Source organism: Anomaloglossus baeobatrachus, chromosome 1 (genome assembly GCF_048569485.1).
Source record: "Anomaloglossus baeobatrachus isolate aAnoBae1 chromosome 1, aAnoBae1.hap1, whole genome shotgun sequence".
In the NCBI taxonomy this organism is placed as follows: domain Eukaryota; kingdom Metazoa; phylum Chordata; class Amphibia; order Anura; family Aromobatidae; genus Anomaloglossus; species Anomaloglossus baeobatrachus.
In genome coordinates, this window is record NC_134353.1 from 955,126,166 (window position 1) to 955,135,790 (window position 9,625).

Here is a 9,625-nt window from a genome sequence, read left to right on the forward strand (position 1 = left end):
TTGGAGGAATTTTGTATTTAATTCTGTTTACCATTTGTTCAAAAAGTCTGGAACATCAACATCTTGGGATAAGTTTTTATGTATTTTGGATATTATTTTTTTCATTCTTTGTTGTGTTTAGAAAGAGTTTGAGTAATGGTGGGTCCGTAGTTGAGGAAGAGATATCTGGAAGGTGTAGATTTATCGTATCTTGTAGGATCTGAATATCTACTTTCTCCAGCTTTAGTGTGGAAATAAGTGCATTAAATGTACCTTTATTCAGTGAGTCCTTTTTGTCTACTACTGACTGTATTGGCATAGTTTTATATTGATCCAGGTGGCTCAGGTTTTTTTGAGTGATCTGTAGCTATTGGGGATTAGGTGAAGAATAGGGGTGGCTTTGCAGATCCTTGGTATCAGATTCATTTTTTTATTTTTTTTTTTTTTTCAAAACGTTTTTTATTGATTTTTCAAATTTGTAAAAACATGACAAATATCATTGCAAAAGAAGAACATTCGTCTGACAAAATATGACATAGAGGTGGGTGATACCCCAATTTGGAGTTCCATGCTGCTGTTCGATTTAAGATAGTATACAGTAACATTAAACCAAAACAGAGGTAATGAAATATAATATAACATATGCAATACAATTCGTTAAATCTCTGTGTCGTCCCTGAATGATTTCAATTTTGCTAGCGTGCCTTGGTATTCCCAACCGTCTCGTCTCCCCCTCCCTCCAGAGCCCCCTCCTAGGTGATTCTCAGTTTACCCAGGCTGTCCTGGATATCACTCAGGATATACCACTCCGAGTGAACAAAAGGTGCCATCAGGTTAATTATTTCTCCCTGTGTGAATTGGCTTTCAATAAAATGTCTCCATCTCACAAAAAACTTGGCTGTCAACCCATCTTTATCCCTCTCCGCTTCTAGTTTTTCCCACTTCAGAAGGTTGTGTAGTTCGCCCATAACCTCCTTTATGGATGGGCCCTCCCTTTGAATCCAGTGTTTTAAGATGCAATGCTTAGCTATCATGGCTATGTCATGCGTTATTGCGTATTTCCTCTTTTCCTGCGTGCTCGGTCCTCCTCCTACTCCTCCCTCAAAGGAGTGGAAAATCCACACCATTAAGTCTAGTTTGCTGAAAATTCCCCATGTTGACTGGGCAAATAGTCTGACTTGGTTCCAGAACCTAGCGATTGTCTCACATTCCCATAGCCCATGCAGCATATCCATTTTCTCTTTTTGACACTTAGGACACCACCTATCCCTACCTGGTATGTTGAAACCCATAATGGCCCTATGTAGAATTCTGAATTGAGTGTCTCTCCATTTCTCATTGGTAATATGTTTCCGCACTTGTACCCATCCTTTCAGTATATCATCTACCACTTCTTCCCTTCCCAATTGTTTCCCCCACGCTGTTAAAGTCCGACTATCCTCCCGTGAAATAAGCACCCCTCTTAGCGATCGATAAATTTTAGAGACATTTACACTTGTTACATCACATTCCAGTAACTCATCAATCGAACTTCTAGTCAGCTCTCTTCCAACCACACCCAGGTCTCCTATTATTCCATGTTTCAATTGTTCATATTGGATGATATGTGAGCTATTAAGGTTGTACTTATCCAACACTTCCCGACCTGTCATCCACCTCCTGTCCTCCATATTCATAACATCTATCATTCTCCTGACTCCCCTCTCTTTCCATCTAGTAAATAGCTTGTTTTCTCGTCCCAGGGGAAAATTTGGGAATGCCCAGGGGTTCAAGTACTTGGACACTTTCCATGAGAGCCCCAGTTTTCTCCTTACCGACTTCCATGTTAGCATGGTGTCTCGGAATATAATTGAGTTCCTTATGTGCCCTTCAACCCTGGATAGTGGGGAGTGCAGAATGGACGTCAGATCCCACGGTGACGCATATTTAGTTTCCATCGCATGATCTGAGTGCCTACTCGTTCCTCTCACCCAATCAATTACATGCCTCATGATACATACAAGATTATACCCTTGGACATCTGGAAAGTTTAGACCTCCCTCCTCTGCTGACTTCATCAGCGTACGCAGCTTTATTCTGGGTTTCCTTCTCCTCCACACAAATTCTGTATACACGGAGTTGAGCTTATTCACATCCTTTAGTTTTAGCAATAGCGGGATTGTCTGGAAGGGATACAGCAGCCTAGGAAAGCTCATCATTTTTATCAGGTAGCATCTTGCCAGTAATGGAAGTGGCAGACCTTTCCATCCCTTTAATTGAACTATAATTTTCCTGATTAGCGGTCCATAGTTCAAGTTATAGATTGTTTCCACCGTTCTTCCTATATGCACTCCCAGGTATTTAATTGAAGATTGTGCTATAGGAATTCCACATAGACAGCCATCCCTTACTTGTCCCCCCATTGTCCCATGATGCCCCTTTAGGAACATGATCTCGCACTTTTTTTTGTTCAGTTTGAAACCGGAGAATGAGCCAAATTTTTCAATCAAGGCAAGAGTCTGTGGCAAATCCGCAGCGGGGTCCCCCATATAAAGTATGATGTTGTCAGCAAAAAGCGCTGTCTTTACTTCTGAACCCCTTATCTTGATTCCTTTAAAGCTATTTTGTCCCTTTAGTATTCTTGACAACAGCTCGATTGCCAGGTTGAATAAAAGAGGAGATAATGGGCAACCCTGTCTTGTTCCCTTCATCAAAGGGAACACGTCTGATAGAAAGCCCGGAGTGTGTACCCTAGCTCCCGAGTTGGCATAAAGGTTTCTGATGTAAAGTCTCATCTTGCCTACAATCCCTATGGCCTCCATTACCCTGTCTAACCACCTCCAATTTACATTATCAAACGCTTTTTCTGCGTCAAGTGTAACTAGGGCAGGTCTAGCCGCTCCCTCAGTGAGACCCAGTCTAACCGCGTCTACCACTAGAATTGTCTTTCGGATATTTGTAACGCCATTTCTCCCCTTAATAAACCCCACCTGGTGGTTCGTAATGATCCTAGGTAAGATCTCGGCCAGTCTATTAGCCATGATCTTGGACATAATTTTTAAATCCTGATTTATGAGCGATATAGGTCTATAACTAGAGGGATCATCCAGGTCCTTGGTTCCCTTGGGGAGTAATTTAATATATGCTATGTTGGAATTTTTGGGTATTTCCGCCCCTCCCAGGAAAGCATTAAAGACTGAGGTTAGATCCGGCGAGATCAGATCCTTCAGAGCCTTATAGAATTCACTGTTAAAACCGTCAGGTCCCGGTGCCTTGTTGGTGTTAAGCTCCCCAATTGTTCTCGTCACCTCCTCTACTGTGATATCTGCGTTTAAGGCACTCAAATCTTCCTCCGTCAAGCTAGGCATTTGGGCTTGTCTTAGCCACTCTGCCTCATCAGTCATGTCGTTATTCCCTGACCCATATAGTTTTCTATAGTAATCTCCCAGCAATTTATTAATGTCCTTGGGATCCGTAGTCACCTCTCCCCCCTTTGTTTTCAGTTTAGAGATCACTGTAATTTTTCTGCTGCCCCTTGCCAGATTGGCCAACATCCTCCCCGCCTTGTTGCCAAACCTATGTAAGTCAACCTGCTTGTGCGACCAGAATAGTTGTTCCTTTTTTTCGTCAAATCCCTCTTTTGCCTCCAGCCATCTGCCTTTTGTCATGGGAGATCTATTTGTCACATAATTTGTATATGCTACCTGTACTGCTTCACTATGGAAATTATAATTCTCATTGGTTTTCCGTTTGATCGTGGCTGCGTACCCCACCAGACATCTCCTTAGGACCGCTTTTGCCGTTTCCCAAAAAATCACTGGGGACTCTCTATGTTCCTTATTGTCCTCTGCAAATTCTCCCCACCACTCTTGTAGCACCTTGTGGAAATTATCTTGCCTGAGAAGGAACGATGGGAATCTCCATATGATATCTGTACCTCTCCTGAATTTCTCTCTAATGCCCAATCTCACCGGACTATGATCAGAGATCACCATATTCTCTATCACACAATCTTGCGTTCCACTCAGTAAATCTTGCGAGATCCAGAACTGATCAATACGTGACCAGCTATCATGAGGGTGAGAGAAGTGTGTATACTCTCTGTCATGTGGGTGAGTTAGTCTCCAGATGTCTTTCAGTCCTACGTCTTCTAATGTTACATCCCTATTGTCTAAACTCCTGCCCACATTAGCTGTCCCCTCCTCGCCCCTCCTCCTATCTTCAGCTGAGTCTGGGACGGTGTTAAAATCGCCTCCTACTATAATGTTAGCCTCCCCATCTGCTAATATGGTGGCCTTTATGCCATCATGGAATGTGATTTGTTGTGAATTTGGGCCATAGACATTATAAATACTGAGTTTACCCGCTGGACTAACGATTGTTAAGTGCTGCCACCTTCCATGGTCGTCTGCCTCATGTGCCACTACCTCATGACTGAGCTGTTTATTTATTAGGATCATAGTGCCCGCTTTTCTACCTTGTGCCGCTGCCCCGTAAACGGTGCCCACCCAATGTTTCTTCATGCGGAAAAAGTCCCCCCCCCCCAAGTGGGTTTCCTGTAATAAGGCAATGTCTGTCTTTAGTCTTTTCAGATGTCTCAATATCATTGCTCGTTTGTTAGGTGATCTCAGCCCTTTAACATTCCACGTAGTTATCTGTATCATGTTTACCTGTGTATTCTGCTTTTACTACTCCCTCCCACATGGGCCCCTGCATCAAGGAAGATGAGATGTTCGACACTAGAATCACATTTGGTACCACAAAATCGACACTCCCTTTCCCCACCTTGCAAATATAACAAATACAACAAAAAGCATGTAACTGTAAAACATATTTTCCCTTCTGAGAAATCCACGGCGCTTTCCGCCACGTTGGTGAGCTCCCCTATTCCTAGCCAAAATATGTAGCTCCCTAATCACCCCCCATAAAATATATGTTCTATCCCCGGACTAACTTGAATAAGCCTTTGAAAATTATGCAAAAATTAGCACAGTATGTGAAAACCTCAGCAAGATTCTCCAGTCCTACTCATCTCTGACTCCAGGTAGCCATCAGTCCGCCCAGAACAAGCCCACTTCATTTGAATTACGTTCCTGGACAAAGGAGAAAAAGAAAAAAGACCAAGGGGAGAGAAGATGGAGAAAGAAAGAAGAAGAAAAAGAAAAAAAAAAAAAAGAGGGGGGGGGGAGAGGACCCAGACTTTGGGATGTTTTCCTCTCTTTTCTCCCTTCCCCCTCCTCCTCTCACCTCCCCATCCCTCTCTCCATAACGCATCCTCCTCAACGCCTCTTCCTGTTTGGAAAAAAAAAAAACAGGCAAAAAAAGGAAAAATAATGAGCGAGTTCCAGTTCAGGTATCATGGTTTCTCTCCAAGGGTTGGTTCCTGTGTTCCGGGCGAGAATTATGCTGTTGACCCGGGCTTAGCCTCCTTTCCTCCCTGGTCTCCACTTGCTTTTGTCCCCCAAGACGTCCCACATCTCTTCCTGAGCTTGTGGGGGATCCTCTTCTATTATTCCCTTCTCCACTAGCTCCTTTTTCTTACCTTTCTGACCTAGTCTTGTCGAGCTCTGCCATGAGAATGTTTTCTGCTTCTTTGTAGTCCTTGTAGTATACAAACGAGCCATTGGGGTTTCTAACTTTCAGTGTAGCAGGGTATAATAGCTGGCACTTTACTTTTTTGTTGTACAGAAATGAGCAAATTTTGCTAAATTCTTTTCTCCTTCTGGATACTTCAGCTGAGTAATCTCCAAAAATTAGCAGTCTGTTGCCTTGCTATTGTAGTGGACGCTTTCGTTCTCTAAAGGCCCTCAATATTTCCTCCTTATGCTTATAATCAAGGTACTTGACAATCACCTGTCTGGCTCTTATCGGGGTATTCTTGTTTGAGTTTTGGCCCTCTCTCTTATTTGCCTCCTGGTGTCTCAGTGGACCCACTCTGTGGGCTCTTTCAACTCTGAATTTCGCCTTTATGCCCAGGGCCTGTGGTAGCTCCAACTCGCATATATTATCCAACTGTCCAATCGACACAGACTCTGGTAACCCGACTATACGTAGGTTGTTGCGTCTCGATCTGTTTTCCAAATCTTCCGCCTTATCCTTCAAATATTCATTAGATTTTGCTAGAGCTGCTATTTGTGCTTGCATAGCCAGTATTGTCTCCTCGGAGTCAGATATTCTCTGCTCTGATTCTGCCAGTCTAGATGCATGGGCATTTATCTGTTTTTGCATATTAGCTAATGATGTTTGTATGGCTGCCTCAATAGCCACTTTAATCTCTTTTGACAAGTGTGATGCCACTTCTTCAGCCAGTTTTTTATAGTCCACATTAAGCTTTTGTGTGTACTTGTCTTGGCCTGCAGGTGGTGCTGTTTTCTTAGTTCTCTTTGTCTGGACTGGGCCACTACCTCCATCCCCCAATAACTTGCAGGCTTGTGATGTTGGTGTAGTAAGCTGTTTTTTGTTTCCTTTGTAAGGGGTACTATTAATTCTTGCATTTGACTTCCTGTGTGTCTGAAAGGGATTAATCTCCCTGTACTGTTTGTCAGTTTCATCCTCCAACACTGCTGTGTCTCTGAGCTCCCCTGCTTTGCCAGCATCTTCTTCTCTCCCTTCTGCCTCCATATCTCCTTCATCCTCCCATTGCGATCCACCCTCATCAGTCCCCTGCATCCACCTCTCTCCTGCTCTGTCTTCCTGTGACTCCTTGCTCATATCTCCCTTATCTCCTGTCTCCTCGCTCATATCTCCCTTATCTCTCCCCCTCCAGCTCTGTGTTTGCTTTTCTGTGTCTCCCACCATGCGCTCAGGCTCCTCCCCCATCAGGCTGGTCGGTGCCATAATGTTATCTCCTCTGCACTGCCCTTCCATGTCACAGCTTCTCCAGGCTCCCTCACTGCTGCCAGCGCTTCTCAGGAGGTACCGTTCCATAGCTGGCTGCTTTAGGTAACCTCCTGTGCTGCTCTCTGTTTGGTGGCTCGTCCGGAGGGGGGCTTTTTTTAGTCGGTTTCTGAGGGGTGGCAGGAGCTTCTCTTCTAGGCTTCCACCTCAGCCAGGACCGGATCCGGAAGTCCTTTATTTGTTTTATGCCAAAGTTTGAGAGTTGTTATGGTATAAGGATTTGTGATACTTTTGTATTTGAATTTGTTAAAGGGAGTAGGCCACAAGTAATGTAGAAATCCTGTATGTAAATCGCTCAATTCAAGTATCGTCCAAAGTTTTGTTGATGTGTGGGACTGAAGCTCAACCACTCTTGCTATATGTGCTGCTGTCCTATATTTTTCGAAATCTGGAAGGTCAAGACTTCCTCTATGTCTCAGATTTACTAGAATTTTGTGTTTAATCCTATGACTTTTCCCTGCCCATACAAACTTTGATATTATAGCATTCATTTTTTTAAAAAATTGTTGAGGGATATCTATTGGGAGGGTTTGTAAAAGGTAAAGAGCTTTGGGTAGAATTATCATTTTTATCAGATTAATTCTACCAAACCAGGAAATCGGGGCGTCTTTCCATGACATCAGGGAAGATTCTACTGACTTTAGTAAAGGCATAAAGTTGAGTTTGTAAAGGTGATTTGAAGAATTACTGAGCTTTGTACCCAAATAAGTGATGGAGGAACATTCTTTAAAGGGAGAGAGAGTAGACAGCTTTTCTTTGTTTTCAGGTGATAATAAGATATGCATTATATTGGACTTAGAGAAATTTATTTTAAAGTTAGAAATTGTGTTAAAGAGACACAGTTCTGATAGCAATTCTTGTATAGAGTCATTTGGGTTTACCAAAAAGAATAGAATATCATCTGCATAAGCAGCGCATTTATGTTCAATTGTGCCCGTCTTCAGTCCTTTGATTTTGGGGGATTGTCTATTTTTTTGTAAAAGGGTTTCCAGTGTAAGGATGAATAGAAGGGGGGACAATGGGCAGCCCTGCCTCGTACCGTTCTGTATATCAAAGCTGGGGGACAGTATATTATTCACTTTGGCTGTGGGCGTGGAATATAAGGCCAGGATTTTTTGTAAAAAAATTTTGGGGAAGCCAAATTTAATGAGTGTTTGTTCTATGAAGTACCAATCAACGCGATCAAATGCTTTTTCCACGTCTGTAGAAAGGACCGACAATTGTATTTCCTGGTGTTTAGCCAGGTGAATCGCGTTGATTGCCCTCATCACATTATCCTTGGCTTCTCTACCCTTAATAAAACCAACTTGTTCCGGATTTATCAAATTTGGGAGAAGTTTCTGCATTCGATTCACTAGTATTTTGGCATAGAGCTTCACATCATTATTAATAAGCGAAATTGGTCTGAAGCTGCCGCAGGAGGTGGGGTCTTTTCCTTCTTTCGGTATGAGACTTATGTGTGCCTCTAGAGATTCCTTCTTGAATTTGTTAGATTACTTTAACCATATTGATAAATCTAACAGGTGTGGAATCAGTTCAGTTTTGAAATGCTTATAATATTCTATTGAAAAGCCATCAGGGCCTGGGCTCTTGCCATTTGGGGTTTGATGTATAGCTTTTTCTATTTCTTCCTTTCTTATAGGGAAATCTAACGAATCCTTTTGCATAGCTGAAATTTGGGGAAGGGTTAGGTTCTTGAGAAATTCAGTTAGATTTACAGTTCGCTTTTAGATTATATAGGTTTGAGTAAAATTCTGAAAATGTTTTGGCGATATCTTCTGTTTTGTAGAATATCTGATCCTTATTATTTTTTATTTTCAGAATATGTGTGGAGTTCATTTGTTTCTTAATAGAGTTTGCCAGATACCTACCACATTTGTTTGCATAGGAGTATGCTTTAAAACGGGAGAATGATAGAAACTTTTCACATTTTTGATCAAGGAGGGCCCTTAATTCAAGTCTTAGATTATAAAGATTTCTCTCTAGAATATGAGATTGTGTTATCTTATGTTTGTCTTCCATATTTGTAATTTGGACTATTTTTAGTGAGATCTCCTTTTCTCTTTCTTTCTTTGTTCTCGAACCAAGTTAAATGAGAATGTCTCTGAGAACAGCTTTGTGCGCTTCCCAAATGTTTGTCGCATTTGCCAGAAATACAGTTTTCTGTAAAGAAATTCTTAATAGAACTGGCTAAATAATCTTGTGAGTCTTTCATTTTGAGTAGATTATTATTTAGCTTCCAAATTAAGGGGCTTCTGATTTGTTGTTGTATGTTCAGGTTGAGAAAAAGTGGGGCATGATCTGAGAATAATATTGAGTCATAAGAGATGCTATGTACTAAGCTCAGATGTTTGTGGGGGAGAAATAAATAGTCAATCCTTGAGTATTTTTTGTGTACTGATGAGAAGAAGGAATAGTCTTTTGTGGCGGGGTGTATCATTATCCACACATCTATTAATAGTCTGCTGTTTAGAAGTTTTTTAATGTATCTAGTTGTTTTGAGCGGGACCGTCGATTGGCCATTTGATGTGTCTAACGGAGGGTGTAAGGGTATGTTGAAATCTCCTCCCAGAATTAATTGGCCTTCTGTGAAATTATCTAAGATCTCAGTAAAGCTTTTGAAAAAAGGGGCGTGATTGTTGTTTGGTGCATAAATGTTTGCTAGCGTAAACAGTGTATTATATATTGTGCATTTCAGTAGTATGTATCTGCCCTCTTTATCATATAACGCATCCTTAAAGATGGAAGGAATCCTCTTTTTTATAATTAT